At 40.6% G+C, this 16,859-nt stretch overlaps 1 protein-coding gene across 2 annotated transcripts in view; it reads left to right on the top strand.

Moving 5' to 3' along the window:
- Positions 1 to 16,859, top strand: part of LOC124142441 (tyrosine-protein phosphatase Lar-like) — a 483,544-nt gene that overhangs the window by 94,576 nt on the left and 372,109 nt on the right. The window contains exon 1 of one of the 2 annotated variants that reach the window (XM_046510976.2): positions 15,767 to 15,910. The exons of the other annotated variant lie outside the window; for it this stretch is intronic. The gene's annotated coding sequence lies outside the window, so the exon portion shown is untranslated. Of the gene's footprint in view, positions 1 to 15,766; positions 15,911 to 16,859 lie in introns of those variants that run through there. 2 annotated transcript variants of the gene reach the window in all.

Consider the following 16,859-nt stretch of genomic DNA (forward strand, 5'->3'; position numbering starts at 1 on the left):
TACAGGACATTGGGGGATGTCATACTTGAGGACATTGGGTGATGTCATACTATGGGACATTGAGGGATGTCATACTATGGGACATTGAGGGATGTCATACTACAGGACATTGGGGGATGTCATACTATGGGACATCGGGGTATGTCATACTGCAGGACATTGGGGGATGTCATACAATGGGACATTGGGGATGTCATACTACAGGACATTGGGGGATGTCATACTATGGGACATAGGGGGATGTCATACTGTGGAACTGCTAGGAATGTCATACTATGGGACATCATGGGATGTTCTATGGGACATTGTGGGATGTTGTACTATGGGACGTCATGTTCAGTAGATATCGTTGATGACATAAAGTGATGCTACTTGCTTCTCTCATATACATCTCTTAGCCCTTGGCACTCTTCACTGTTTTTGCAGGATTGAAAGGATTTTTGCAGGATTTACAAAGTCTAACTTCTCCATTATGCAACATATTTGTGGACATGGTGAAATGGGGTCTACCGTCGCATTCAAGATTCTAGTGTGTGCGTGCATGGCTATAGTCGAGACTAATGCTGGTTTTATAGAGCTAGCCCACTGGGATACCATGCTGCAGTTTAACATGGATATCCAAACCAGCTGACCAGTCCCAGCTCCAGTCAGGATAACAACAAGTGCCATCTTTTGGTATGACGCGGCTGGGGTCAAACCACTGACCTTCTGCTCTCTGGGCAGACACGCTTCATACTAGACCACGGAGCTGGTTGGACATGCTACAGACTTAGGGGTGGTGGACTAGCCTTCTTGTTAAAGTGTTGGCTCATCACACTGAAGGCCTGGGTCTAATTCCCTGCATGAATACAATGTGTAAATCCTGCTGTGATATTATTTGAAAATTGCAAAAGTGGCATAAGACCCAACTCACTCACTCACTCACTCACTCACTCACTCACTCACTCACTCACTCACTCACTCACCCACCCACCCACCCACCCACCCACCCACCCACTCACCCACTCACTCACTCACTCACTCACAGATGAGAATAAATGCCACAGATCCAAAACCTAGTTTTAAGTGGGCGGTGGAGTAGCCAAGTGGTTATGGCATTTTGTCTAACCGAAGCCATGGGTTCAATTCCCTACATGGGTCAATGTGCGGAAGACGATTCCTGAAGTCCCATTATGACAATGCTGGAATATTGTTCATTAAGAGCAACATAAAAGCCCACTAACTCAATCTATAAGTATCTGATAAAATATTTTTAGAAAATCAGTTTGAGAGATATGTATTGCAGATGACAGAGTGGCACCATCACCAAAGAATGTGCAGCACATATTGGGAGTGAAATGAAAGTTTTATCGAGTGCCAAACAAATATAGCAATTTTTTATAGCACTCAGCACAAGGTAGAAATGTTCACAAAAGAAAATTGTGAAATTGGAAGTGAAATGTTTTCCTCATTACTTGCCCCGTCCCTCCGGGATGTGTCCGGGATGTGTCCGGGATGTGTCCGGACAGTGATGCAGGTGATGCCAGCTCAAAAACAACTGAAACAGGCCTGAATATGTAACAGCCAACGATACCGCAATGATGTTTACACTTTGAGCCGATACATCTGAAGTCTGCATGGCCGTGTGGACAGGATCTGCAAACTAACACACGTGTCATGTCTCCCTGCTTAACTTGCGGAGGAAGGGCCTCAGACATGCTCTGTGTACTCCATGCTGGGGGCCAGTTGCAAGTGGAGGGTCGTGATTCCTTTGAAGATTAAGTGTAACTATGTCCAAGTTGAAAATCATGTTATGAATACGGAAACATGGCTTTAGGCACTTTCTACATCGTCTTGTTTGTTTCGTATTTGCATGCGAGATGATTTGAGTTGGCTAATCAGACCAGCTCCCCTTAGTTTCTCGTTGATCTGGGACTGGTGTTTGAGAAACAGGATAATAATGGCCACACTTGTGGGAGTAGATCTCCCTTGTAGTCGAGAAGAAGAGACAATTCATCATATGGATGCTGAGCGATGAATTACAATGTTAGTTGAAACACAGTGGAAACTTTTGTTGTGATGTCTTAAAATACTGCCTTCATAAACTATGTTTACTATGACAAGGATGTTTTGTTCTAAAGAAGTGCTGACAATGTAGGCTTGATTTGTTGGTCGATATTAGACGTTATTAGAGAGGCTTTCATGTGCACAAAATTGAGCTTAAAACGTGCTTGCCGTAACCCTAATGCTAAGAATGAAACAATATGGGGACTATAACAGCAACCCTCAAGGACCTCAGGACCCTTTCTTGCTGACACTGGCTGTTTTGTGTTGCTTCTGTTAACAGGTGGGGGCCATGTGGTGTTTGCCCTTCTTTACGCTGACGACCTTGGACCTGTTCCATATGTAACTCCCATACTTTAACATAGACTTACATCAAATGTAGTGCTAAGATTGTTTACTGAAACGAGCCCTCGAATCTGTTTCTCGAACTGTTCTTTGCGCTGATTATCACAACTCTCATATCATAGGCTTACATCAATTGTAGTGCTTAGTTCGTTTTGTGAAACGAGGCCCTATATTCTGTTTCACAAGCTCATCTTAGTGCAAAGATTATCTCTACTCTTGTAAAATAGACTTACATCAGTCGTGGCACTGAGATCACTTTGTGGTTTGGAGAACAGAGCCATGGTTTTAGTTCCACAAAATGGCCTCCGCCAGTCCACTTGTCCTTATAATGATCAAATATAGCCAAACCCTTAAAGCTTCGGCAACCCATGCTTGCCCTAAAAGGCGACTATGCTTGTCATAAGAGGTGACTAACGGGATCAGGTGGTCAGACTCGCTGACTTGGTTGATGCATGTCATCGATCCCAATTGCGTGGATCGATGTTCATTATGTCAATCACTGGATTGTCTGGTCCAGACTTGGTTATTTACAGACTGCCGTCATATAGCTGGAATATTGCTGAGTGCGGCATTAAACAACAACAACAACCTTAAAAATGGCAAATTTCTACTAGTCCTGATGATACCTTAACTTTTGGGCAGTTTAGCAAGGACTACAGGACTAATGCCAATTTCTAACGCTGTTGATGGGTTTCTGAGGCCTAGACAAATAGATGTGTTTGTTTCATGGGGAAAGTTGAGAAAGGGCGTAATATGTTATTTGTTTCTTTGTTTAGTATTACTTTTGAAAAATTGACAACTATACTGACATTCTGAGGGGATGTATTTTTATTAGGGCTGGGCAATACACCAACTGTGTTATCTGGTATGTATCACGATACCTTGCTCATGATCCGATACGTATCATGATACTTGCAGGGGCTCTTACCTGTCGGGCATAAGCCATCTTTTCATGGACATGATGGGCGTGTATCTGGCACACAATTTACAGTTGGCAGTGTCAAGTATGGCGCAATGGATGAACGTATTTACGTTTTCACTTCTAATTTTCACCACTAATTAGTGTTTGATGTTACAGTTATTATGACAAACAGTTACGGTAAGAATCAATATTTTTACTTTGTGTGCAACTGTGATCAATACTTATTTTAATGGTGATGTGGACTTCTGAGTATACTCATCCCTGGCTTAATACTTTCCCAGTGGGGATTCCAGGTTTGAATTGGTCGTCATCAATTTATGCTGGTCAAACTTAATGGATCAGGTTGTCCGTTTCATTGACTTGGTTGATTACATGTCACTGTAGGGGCGGTCGGGTAGCCTAGTGGTTAAAGCGTTCGCTCGTCAAGCCGAAGACCCGGGTTCGATTCCCGACATGGGTACAATGTGTGAAGCCCATTTCTGGTGTCCCCCGCCGTGATGTTGCTGGAATATTGCTAAAAGCGGCGTAAAACCATACTCACTCACTCACTGTACCCTGGCGGTGTGGATCATTGGTCATATCAAGTCATCGATCACTGGATGGTCTGGTCTTGACTACATTGTTTACAGTCTGCCATCCTATGGCTGGAATATTGCTGAGTGTGGTGTTACTCAACAAATAAATAAACTTATTGATAAGCCACATGAAAGCCAGTTTCAGACAGACAGACATGCAGGCAGACAGACTAAAGTACAAAAGTTTTCACATCATGGTATGAGTTACCACATGAAAATACACAGACTTGAATCAACAAAAGCCAATTTCACAAATATTAAACCTATCAGACACTGTTACTGGCTTAAGGAGAAGTTAAATTGGATACCTTTTGGGGCCCATGAGTGTGAAGATGTAGCCCTGAAATATTATGACAGACAAAAAAAGATATTATCCAAAAGAGTTTCATGTCTTCATGTTTCATTCCTGTTTGTGTCGTCCGTGATCACATATTGTATGAGAAGAGTATATGAACATAATGTAATCTTTTGATAAGATATATTTCACTTGCAGTTTTGGGGTAGTTGGGTAGCTAAGTGGTTAAAGCTTTCGCTTGTCAGGCCGAAGACCTGGGTTTGATTCCCGACATGGGTACAATGTATGAAGTGCATTCCTGGTGTCCCCCGCCGTGATATTGTTTGAATGTTGCTAAAAGCAGCGTAAACACTCACTCACTCACTCACTCACTCACTCACTCACTCACTCACTCACTCACTCACTCACTCACTCACTCAAATAGAAAGTGCACATGACCCTTGGAAAACTGATCCAGCTCTGCTTGTTCATCCTTCTGACATACTGGGTGTGGCAAGTTATGAACCATATTCTCTCTCCTGACTCAGATCCTGGCAGTTATCTCAGAGCTATGATTGTTATTCATCTGTGTCTTTGTGTAGCACATCTCCTGATTCCTCTCTTTGTGTACTCAGCAAGTCATTCTCTTTCCAGGCACTTTGTCTTGTAATTCTCAGATTTTGTTTATGATCATATTTTAAGAACAGCTGTTCCAATCTAGACATGACAAGATAAGTTGGCATTGTCTTGCTTCTTGTCGGACTTCCAGCTTCCCTTGTTCGTGTTCCTGGGAAGGAGTTGTCGGTTCTCAGCCACACAGTTATTGTACTCCAGAATCCCTACAAGGTAGACCTCTGAGTGGCTGGAAGTCACTGGTTACACAGGCGGCACCATATCATGAATGTGGCAGGCACAGTATCTATAATACTCCGCCTCCGTGGTCTAGTGGTAAAGTGTCATACCAAACAACGTTACAAGATGGTACTTCTTTCCCCTGCCTGGTGCTCAGTATTAAGGGCTAAAACAAGGACTGGTCAGCTCGGAGTCAGTATACTGTGTCTGAGTGGGGTATTCATGTTAAACTGCAGCATGGTATCTCAGTGAGCTAGCACTATAAAATTTCACCTAAACTCACCAATTGATAGCCTGAGGCACCATATCTGGAATGTCTGTGGTACCATATCTGAAATGTCTGTGGCACCATATTTAGAATCTCTGTGGCACCATATCCGGAATGTCTGAGGCACCATATCCGAATATCTGTGGCACCATATCTGGAATATCTGTGGCACCATATCTGGAATGTCTGAGGCACCATATCTGGAATGTCTGTGGCACCATATCTGGAATGTCTGTGGCACCATATCCGGAATATCTGTGGCACCATATCCGAAAAGTCTGTGGGACCATATCCGGAATATCTGTGGCACCATATCTGGAATGTCTGTGGCACCATATCCGGAATGTCTGTGGCACCATATCTGGAATATCTGTGACACCATATCCGGAATGTTTGTGGCCCCAAATCTAGAATCTCTGTGGCACCATATCCGGAATGTCTGAGGCACCATATCTAGAATGTCTGTGGCACCATATCCGGAATGTCTGTGGCACCATATTTCAGATGCCCGAGTGACCATATTTGGAACGCTTTTTAAGACCTGATAAAACTTTAAAGTGTTGTTTTTTAAATCTGATTGGCCAAGATGGATTGGTTGATCAAAAATTTATGAAACAAAATTAATGCCGATATTATTTATAGTTCGTTTGTTTATTAAGTAATGCTTTCAATAGTTTTTGTTGTTGATCATTTCAAGTTAGGCACCCTCTCCGACAACGTGGCCAGGGAAGTTTTTTAGTCTGATTTGACATGATGGATTGGTTGATTAAGATGAAACAACATGAATGCTTCTATCAATTTAAGTGTCTAAAAAAGTTCTGTGGAATGATATAACATTCTTATATTATAAATATCTTATGTTATAAAACATTCTTGAATAATTTTTAATTTTGGCACATAACCTACACAGTGGAACATTGAATGTTTACCAATTGGCCAAGGCAACTAAGGGATGATATAACTGCCAATATAAAGGATGGCCCTTAGTATGGATCTGTGTTCACAGAGCAACTCTACAATTGTGAATCATGGTTGCTGTGTAACAAGTGCAGCAGAGAATCAAGACAATTAGTGAAATATTCAAGAATATGTTGTTATATACTGGACAAAAGTTCGGCATCAGGGATATGTTGTTTAAAATATATTTTGTAGTGAAGACTGAGTTTTGTTTGTTCACCGCCGGATATTTCAGCTAAATGACAGTATTGACAGTATGACTGTAAATAATTAAGTCTTGACCAGATGATCCAGTGATTGACATCAATCTATGCATTTGGGGTATGATGGCATGCATCATGTCAAACTGGCTATCTAACCAGCGTTAGAAATTGGCACTAGTCCTGTAGTCCTTACCAAACTGCCCAATAGTTAAGGTATCATAAGGACTAGTAGAAATTGGCCCATTTTAAGGGTTTTGCTATATGTAATCATTATAAGGACTGGTGGACAAAAACTGTTAGTTTCTAACCCTGCTAACATGGAGATGGTAGACAAGAAATATGCAGTGAGGGAAGTCACATGGCTATGAGCTTCAGATATTCTAGCCATGCTGATATTGAAACAGGATCTCCCTGTGTATAACACCTCATACTGTTAATGAATATCAGTTGGAAAATTTACAGCAGATTCCACCAACTTCCTGATGTAGATCCGTGTCCAGTTCATGTGTGCAATGTGTGAATCCGTTTCCTGGTGATTCTGCTGAGATAGGACTTGGATATTGCTGGAAGCGTATAAAAACTGGCTCACGCTAACGTGCTTGTAATTTCCATGGTGTTTATGTCTGTTAGACTAGTTTGTTAATGATGACAAAATCTGTCCACTCTTTTAAGTTGTGTCTGAAGGTAGAAAAATTACAGCAAATTTTAAAAAATTGACATTAACTCTTCCTTTGAAGAAAACCCTATCAGTTGAGAATCAATGTTGGTAATAAATTAGGTTTAAACTGTTGGTGGAGTTATGTCCCCTGTTTACTGCTTGATGCCAGTGAGAGCATCTGCAAATTGGATTTCGAGTTTTAGTTCTGCTTACTTGAATTGTTTACACGGCTCATTTCCTTCTGTGTGCAATACCACAGCTTCGGCCATTGCTAGTGAGAGACACACACAGATACTCCTTTTACTCTCTGGTGTAATGAAGAAACATGTTCATATTTTGTCCTGGGAAACACATGTTGTGAGTGGTCAGTAATGTCAATATGGCCGTCCCTGCTCCCTGTTGAGGGTGCTCCCCTCCGGCTTCTGTTCCCATCTTCAAGGGAATAGCGAAATGTGATGTGCATATGTTAAGTTCAGTGCCATACTTCACCCCTATTTAGATCCTATAGTGGCCATACCTCAAGGGAAATAATGTCTCATATTTCACATTGACCCTGTCCCTCACCTCAATTATTCCTGGAACGTTTTTGCATGTTTATCCAAGTTTAGATGAACATGGTATTTTTGTGCTTTTTTGGTCTGTTTCTGGAAATGTTTATGTGGACTGCAAGATTTGTAAATCAGTGAGTGAGTGGTTTAATGCTGCTTTGAATAGCTTTTCGGTTATATATGTGGGAGGAAAGCCTTATTCTAAGCGATGCACTCCTACATTATGATTTAGGATCGGGGTCCAGTGGTAGTTGGGATATGCTTCCTTGCTCCCAAAATAAGGTGTTACCTGACTGTAAAAGACCAGTTTCCAATTTCTGGACTTGATCGTTGTGCCACCAGTGGCTATTATGAGTTATGTCCCTTCTATGTCCCTCCAACTGACCAATCATATTCCACCTCTCAAATCACTTGCATTTTCTTTAAACTAAATGACGGCTCCCAGTCAAGATGATCTGACTGATAATCAGATCTATATTGTAATAGGTCTTACTTCGCGAAGTGCATCAAATCACGTGAGCACCTTGATTATAAATATGAAAGGATTTTGAAAATACTTGTTGACGCTAAGTCGACGGTACAGATGCTTTGCAAATCCTGCAATTGACCAAAATCTGCACAGCATTTTATGAACTGTTACATGAAGATTTCGTTCTGCGATTTTGATTGGACTATGCATTAGTCCAGCCAAAATGTAACTCCATAATTCCAGCCCAGTTCGCCAAAACTTGAAACTGGACTTTTATAGTCAGTTAACTCCCTTGCTTTGGGAAGATGGTAAGCACATTGGTTCATGGGTCCATTAAGGTCCGCAACCACTTGCCTTCTTTGCTTCACTGGGCGTTCTGTTGATAAGTGGACATAACATGACAACTGAAAGACTATTTTAAGTGGTACTAACACAAATCCTTGGCTCACTATGCACCTTTTACCAACCTTTTTTTTCCTTGAGAGAGTGAGTTGGGTTTAATGCTGCTCTGAACAGTATTTGAGTTATGTCATGGAGTGTTGACTTGATGTTGAAGAAAAACCTCAAATTGATGCACGTCTCAGATGCTTACCACTTTGTTGAAATCCACAAACACGGATATGGTGCTGACACCCTTAGAAACATAATCAGGGCAAACAGGGATTTAAACCCATGATCAATATGATTTGATCATAGGTTTCTGCCACAGAATTGCACAGCATTGTCGTGATAAGGAGGTGGCCCCCATGAAAGTTTGGAGTATAGGTCCCCAATACCAAATACTTTTCATTATTTGAGAGCTGAACCCGTTGGAAAAAAGTCCCAACGACCTCATGCTTGTCACAAGAGCAAAAACTTAAAACTGTAACAATGAATGACCTGGTTGAAAATCTATCATGGTACTCAGACACGAGTGATTGTTGTTCATGCTATCAACCACTGGTTTGTCTGGCTCATCTAGATATTTACATCTCATGTATATTGGATATTGCTGAGGCTAAAACAAGATACGCTCACTCAATCAAGACTACCTCACTCTCTCAATCATCTACCCATAGGGTTTCTGTGTTAGAATTGTCCCTCAGTATCTTATCATGGTAAGAAAAGGCGACTTCATGGCTCATGGGTTTGTTCAGTGACAAAATTGATGGTGTGTTATGTACCCAGGACCCATGAAGATCCTGGGTAGAATAGGTCTTCAGCAACCCATGCTTGCCGTGAAAGGCGACTATGCTTGTCGTAAAAGGCGACTAACAGGATCGGGTGGTCAGGCTCGCTGACATGGTTGATGCATGTCATCGATCCCAATTGTGTGGATCGATGCTCATGATGTCAATCACTGGATTGACTGGTCCGGACTCGATTATTTACAGACCGCCGTCATATAGCTGGAATATTGCTGAGCGTGGCGAAAACAACAAACAAACAGACAAGCATTAACTCAACTCCATCACACTAATGGGTATATTTGGCAATAAATGAATATCACTGACTGGGAGAGAAGCAGAATTGTTCTCAATAACAACTGCTGAAGTGCTTAATAATGGTGTACCCTTGAAGGACCTGACACTCCACCGTGTGTGATTGGGCATATGCACTCCTTTTGAGAATACTAGCCAGGGCTATTGTTGCTGGGAGCCGCTCAGTATTGATTCTATGCATATCGCACATAGCGATACATACATATCTGTCAAATATGTCATGGCTATTTCTGTTCCACAAATATCTACTTTTAAACGTCCTTGAAAACTGCGGATCGAGACATGTTATTCAGTGTGTTTGATTGGTTATGAGAAGTTCAAAGCTATTGTTATGGAAATAAATGAGACAAAATTCATTCCATAATCTTAAGATAGCTCCATTGTAAGATTGTGTCCATTGTAAGATTCCAACATGTAAGCATGTATTTATGAATTGCTTGTAGTAAAATACAGTAGAAGTAATGGAAGTAACTTAAGGAAGTAGTGTCTTTATTTGGTAAAATTAAAAGCCGAAAATGATATATTTTTTGTGATTGGTTAGAGTGAGTGAATATTGTCAATGATGCTTTCAGAAATATTAGAGCCATATCTGCAGGGGACACCACGGTTGTGTTCCACAAAGTGATCTTAGTGTTAAGACGATTGTAACTCCCATACATTAACATTGACTTTGCGCTTAGATCACCTGGAATGGGACCCAGACATTAGCTTCACAAATTGATTTGGGGAATCAAACCTGAGTCATCAGTGTGATGAACCAACACTTAAACCACAAGCTTAATCTGCTGCTCCCTTATATGGTTGACAATGGACAAACCACCATGGTTGGAACATCTACCATTTTCTTTTGTTGTATTGACATTTAACAGAGCAGAGTAAAAGTGTTAAATATCGCAGTGACGTGATTCCCAGATCAAAATGGCTCAAACCTCCCCAGTATCATACACTTATTGTCAGAAGTAAAGGTCAAAACTGGGCCAAGATCAGTTTGTTCTTCATAGTATGGACTCCTGGTTAGAATTGGCTTGCAGCAACAAATCTTTGTCATATGAGGTGACTTCATGCATTGGGTGGCCAGCTCGGTGATTTGATTTGTAGCATGCCATCATACCCAGACAGTGTGGCCATTGTTTGCCACTATATCAATCATTGGTTTGTTGGGTCCAGATTTGATTATTTACAGGCCACCATCATATATACTGTATTTTCTTGAGTATAGTGCGCACTTTTTTTCCAAAAAACACAGCTGTGTGGAAGGGGGTGCGCATTATACACGAATTATGAGTTTGGATGTTTTTTCCCCCCATGGAAAGACAGTACCGTGAGCACGAAACACCGGAAATACCATGTCAACAAATCCATACTGAAGTACGCAAAATAATTATGTAATTAGACTGTCTGGCTATAAAAAGTGTTCTTTGTATATCTGGACTTATGTTTGTTACTTATTTCATTAATTTTATTCAAAATTCCTTTTAATATTGTTTTTATTAATTTCGGCGAAATCGTGTGTGAAGCGATCGGAAGATTGCACAACTCACTGTTATTAACAGCAACCACGGTCAGAATACCGCTATTGACGCCTTGAAACGAACTTTAGTTGACAGAGAATGGATACATATATCATAAATTACATACTTTGACTCGTTAAAAGTCATATTTTCAATTTTTGCCGATCCTTGCATTAAAAATCCTATAAAGTTATATCATTGGGTGTGTCTTGACCGAATCACCGGTCGATTCCAAGAAAACGTGTGTACAGCTGATTGCTGTTTCCGGCTTAGTTTACGAGAAAATACACAAGGTAATCATAATCCCTGGATATATAAAACAATGCCTAGCAGAACAATAAATACTCTTTAAACGGTAAATAAACATGTCTGGTGATTTTTTATCTCAAATTTCGAATTTGTACTGACGAAGTTTCTCATTACCCGTTTGTTTGCCGGACTTCGCTGAAAGGGTACGGTGTAATTTGTTTCTGCGCATAATATTCAAATTTCTTTTTTTCCAAAATATTGAACCCGCTAGAGGGGGGTGCGCATTATACATGGGTGCGCACTATACTCAAGAAAATACGGTAGGTGGAATAATCTGGAGTGCAGAGTTAAGAAAAAAAACAAAAACAGTTTGACATCGAAAACATTCTGTTTGACAGCCCGGGATATAGTTCTCTACACTAATTTGAGTATAACATTTTCAAAGAGTTGGGTGTATCCCACGGCCATTGGTGAGAGTATTGATGTTTAGACCATCAAGATAGATGGATGATGCTGTTTGACTCTGCATGTACTTGCCATCTAGTCTTGTAGTTGTACACACACAAATCAATACAGTAATGTTTCACAACAGACTGCTGCAAACATGTGAAAAAAAACTGTTTAGAAAGGGGAATATTCTGCCATACATATGTGGTCTGCAAAATCTCTGACAAGGTGATAAATTACTGGTATGAATATTGATGATAAATCAGGCCATTCTGTTTCAATTACTGAAGGTTTCAATAAAGTAGGAAAGCTTCATTTGGGCCTGCAGTCAAATGAGAAGAGTAAGGCTTGATGAATGCCATGGATTTAGTGGTATAGTGTCCCAACTCTTCATGTAGCAATTCACTGTGCAGAGGTACATCCCTTCCTCATGCCAGGATCTGCTTATCTTGGAGTCTTATGTCAGACCTGCCCTGATTATGATCCTTGGTTTGTCAGCACAATACCCTTGCCCAGGGGTTTCTCCAAGATGAAAAGGGGGCACGGGTGGCCCAGTCGTCTAAGGCGCCGCGATTCGCTGTGCAGAGTTGCGTCCCTTGGGCACGCCAAAAACCTATGATTGTGGGTTCGAATCCCGGTTCGTCCCGATTATGTTTCTAGGTTTGTCAGCACCATATCCGTGCTCGTGGGTTTCACCGAAGTGGTAAACGTCTAAGACCTGCATCACTTCGGGCTTTCCTCCCACATTAAGCTGACACGCCGCGATATAACTGGAATACTGTTAAAAGTGGCGTTAACCCCAACTCACTCACTCACTCCAAGATGATAAACATTTATGTTACACTTACACATCACACTTTGGTATTTGACAGACATTATGGAGCTGTGACATAAATGAAATACTTTTGACAGTAAAGTCACTCACTCACTTAATAAAGTAATGATTTTCTTCTCGAAGCCCATGTACGCTTTCACTCACCGGTTCAGGTGCCAACTAGGCCAATAGCACATTAAATACTGTCTGCACATTTTTTCTTTCAGTTTGTGCTAGTAATGTAGGTACAGCACTATTGATCTAGTTCAAGGTTCATGTACTTCTAAATACAACTGCTTGCAGTCACATGACTGCCGATCCTTACCCAGAAGTGCAATTTATTGCAACAATGAATCATGTATCGCAATACATACCACAATATTTTGCATGCTTTCTTTCATCTGTTATTTGTTATTATCCCCCGCCCCAACGAAGTTGGCGGGGGATATAGAAATGGGTTCCGTCCGTGTGTGTGTGTGTGCGTGTGCGTGTGCGTGTGCGTGTGCGTGTGTGCGTCCCGAAATCGTTTCCGGACCATAACCCAGAAACCGTTAAATATTTCTCTACGGAACTTTGCATATCTATCAGACTCATGCTGAACTGGTGCCTTTTGCTATTTAGGAAAATTATAAATTTTAATTTTTAAGTTTCCATGGCGACAAGTTGGACTTAGGTTCTATAAGGGTGCTGTTTGTTTCCGGAGCGTAACTCAAAACCGTTAAATAATTTCTTACAAAACTTTGCATGTCTACCAGGCACATACTGAACTGGTGCCTTTTGATATATAGCACTTTTAGAATTTTTTAGTGTTTATGTTTCCATGACAACAAGTTGGATTTAAGTTTTGATATAGGATTGGTTTACTTAAGGAGTATAACAAATAAACTGTTAAATATTTCCTTGTCAAACATTGCATGTCTGTATATAAAGCGCATACTGAACTAGTGCCATTTGATATTAAGGAGTTTTAGAAATGTTTATTTTAGAATTTCCATTGCAGCTATGAGAAATTTTGGGTCATTTACCTGGTTTGGGACCATAACGTGTTAAAATGGGCCGGGGATATAGATGACTTTGTCAACTATACGCTTGTTAACCTAAATAATAATTACTCACATTTTGGACAACTTCGTAGTCGTGCGCGATTTTGTTGGATGTGGCTATGTTCACAACGCAGGCGTAATAGACACATTATATACTGGAAGCTGGTCGTGAATATTTCTGATTTTTCAACCACAGGAATCAGTTCCCAATTTCTGAATTTCATGATTTATATGAGCTTGTCACTTATGTAAACTTGCCAACAAGATGAAAATATGCATTTTTGAAAAAAACACAATATAGCAGTATTTCCAAACGTATTGTGATACGCATTGATGAGTATTTCAAATCGTGGTGCACCAGTATACCGGTAATACTTCATAACTCTATCACCTAGATTGTAGCCACGTGAACAAAACTCAATGACAATGTATATCGCCAGCGAAAGGGATGTTTCTTGAAAAGTCCACTTTGCAGTTATTGTCATTGGTGTGTGTTCTTATCACCGATCGCTCGTAACACCGAAGACCCGGGTTCGTTTCCCGACATGGGTAAAATGTGTGAAGCCCATTTCTGGTGTCCCCGCCATGATATTGCTAAAAGCGGCATAAAACCAAACTCACTCACTCACTCCTATTGCCGGAATAGCTTGCTTTCACTTTATAAGTATTATTACACATGCAACGATCTTTGTTCATTAACAATTGGGGGCGGTCGGGTAGCCTAGTGGTTAAAGCGTTCGCTCGTCACGCCGAAGACCCGGGTTCGAATCCCGACATGGGTACAATGTGTGAAGCCCATTTCTGGTGTCCCCCGCCGTGATATTGCTGGAATATTGCTAAAAGCGGCGTAAAACCAAACTCACTCACTCACTCATTAACAATTGCGTTATTTCCTGTTTCTATTTCAAGTGGTGAGGACTGTAACCATGGGTGACATGGCTGAACAGGTCATGGTATCGGGAGTTGGCTATTTGCTGGCCATCTTGATATATCAAGACCATTGACTACAGCATAGTACAACGCTCATTCCCTGACCCATTGGGAGGCATGATCGAGGCAAGGTCCCAGTAGTCTTTGTTTCATAGTTCGCTGTGCAGAGTTGTGTCCCTTTGACATACCAGAAACCTATGATAGTCATTTGGAATCGAGGTTTGCCCTGGTCGTTGCCAGGTTACCAGAACCATGGTCGTGGGTTTCATCAAAGTGGTAGATTTCTTCGACCTGCATCACTTTAGGATCTCCTCCCACATCAAGCTGTCAGGCTGTGATATAACTTGAATACTGTTGCAGGCAGTGTTAAATCAAACTTGCTCACTCACCAATTATGCTTTGTACATTTTCCCTCTTCATGTTTCTATATTGGCAGTAATTAGAGTCTTCCTCACGTCAGCATTCCTGCATACAAATAACATTGAAGCAGTAGAACTATTTCACAGTGTCTAATATTTCTCAGATCTCAGGTTGTAGAGAATATAATATTGGCCTTCCTGTCTGAATTTGGACGGGGTAATCTGGAATTATTTATATAGCTGCGACTTAGTCTGGAACAGTAGACAAAAGTATGTATAATCCATAATAGATAGATGGTATCACGCGGGGCCTGTGACTGCTGACCAAAATAACACTGGTCTCAGGAACAGGGTGTCTGGTTTGACAATAAATAGATGACTCGTCACCGCTTACTAAACCAGACAGTCCTGATGAAATTATTAAAACGAGAATGAATGACGTTGTTAGTGATCATGATTTCAATGCAACAGGCCTTTAACCTGGTCGACAAGTACACTTGTTGCAGGTTGAAAGTATGTCGCTCTTTGTTGCGCTCATTTTCGGCACAAAACTCATTACCATTACTTCGGCCATTTCTTGCCCTAGCAAATTTAGAAGAATCCTTGACATAAAGTGTATTAGTACCATGCTTGTACTGACATGGAGGGACCCTTCTTGGTTACGAGGCTGCAGAGCAATAAGCAATATTGAGGCCTAATATGTCTCTATTGAGTGATAACCATGCTGATCAATTGACTCTAGCTAGCCGATATTGGCTAGCGGTGGAGCGCTCTTGTATAGAGCATTGATCTCGCATCTTGCAGGGACTACGTATCGCTGCGATACTACACACACCAGCCCAGTCGTTGGCTCCATGGAAAAACCTTGCCAATTTCATTCTGGACGGACATGAACTGTCGCCACTTTATTGGATACACTGTTTCTCGTTTCTGGATATTTCATATGTTCCGCCTGTTATAAGGTTTGTACATCTTGTTTATTCCACATTTACGTCTGCTTTTATTGTTCCATGAAATGTTCATGACACTTGTTCGTTTTCTTTGAAAGATAATGATTGGACGATGATTTTTGTTTTTCTTTTGTTAATTTTAGTCAACTGATATCAGGAATTGTTTAAAACTGTTACAAAAAATAGGAATCTTTTCTCCATCTCCTGTAAGTTACTTTTCCGGTTTTAGAAATTAAATGTCAAATGAAAAATATGTTTTCTTTAAATGTGTTAAGTTTGAAATAATTTGGATTGTTTTGAGAACAAGAATAGCTGTAAAATATGTTAAAGTTTGTCCTTAACCTTTTCTGTAATTGATTTCGCATTCTTATCATAAAAAGGCACGTCTCTAACTTTGACCGGAAGTGATCTAAGACGGCGTAAAAATATTACAATATATATACTAGGTGTTTATCTTGTAGGCAGAGAACAAATCTACAAAGCAAATTAACAGGTAGCATAATTTCTAACATTTTCTCTTCCTTGCAAAGTTTATGTTGTTCGCGTTAAGTACCATTTATCACTGAACATCTGATTAAATGAACATGAATAGAAAACAGGTTAAAGTTCAGCATAAATTTCATGGCTGTTCCTATGGCAACCGATATGGAATTTCACTGCCATATTTGCAAAATCTTCTGAAATCCTAGTGGTATATGTTTTATATCATTATCTTCTCAAAGACAAACAGTCCTGATCCCAGATGGATTTGCAGAGTATATGATACAGACCTGGTAGGCTGGAGGATCGTGTAAGCCCAACGTTGTGTATATGCTTGCATATACTTGAAACAGAACTGCACTTTTTTGTTAACTTTTATATTTTATGCATTAAAATATTCATAAAGCTGTTTTTCTCTCTCTATGAGGGTAGAAACTTTCGTTTATGAAAACAGCTCACAAAGGCAGAAAATGCCATGCAG

This window comes from Haliotis rufescens, unplaced genomic scaffold (assembly GCF_023055435.1).
Source record: "Haliotis rufescens isolate VD_foot unplaced genomic scaffold, xgHalRufe1.0.p SCAF_2, whole genome shotgun sequence".
In the NCBI taxonomy this organism is placed as follows: domain Eukaryota; kingdom Metazoa; phylum Mollusca; class Gastropoda; order Lepetellida; family Haliotidae; genus Haliotis; species Haliotis rufescens.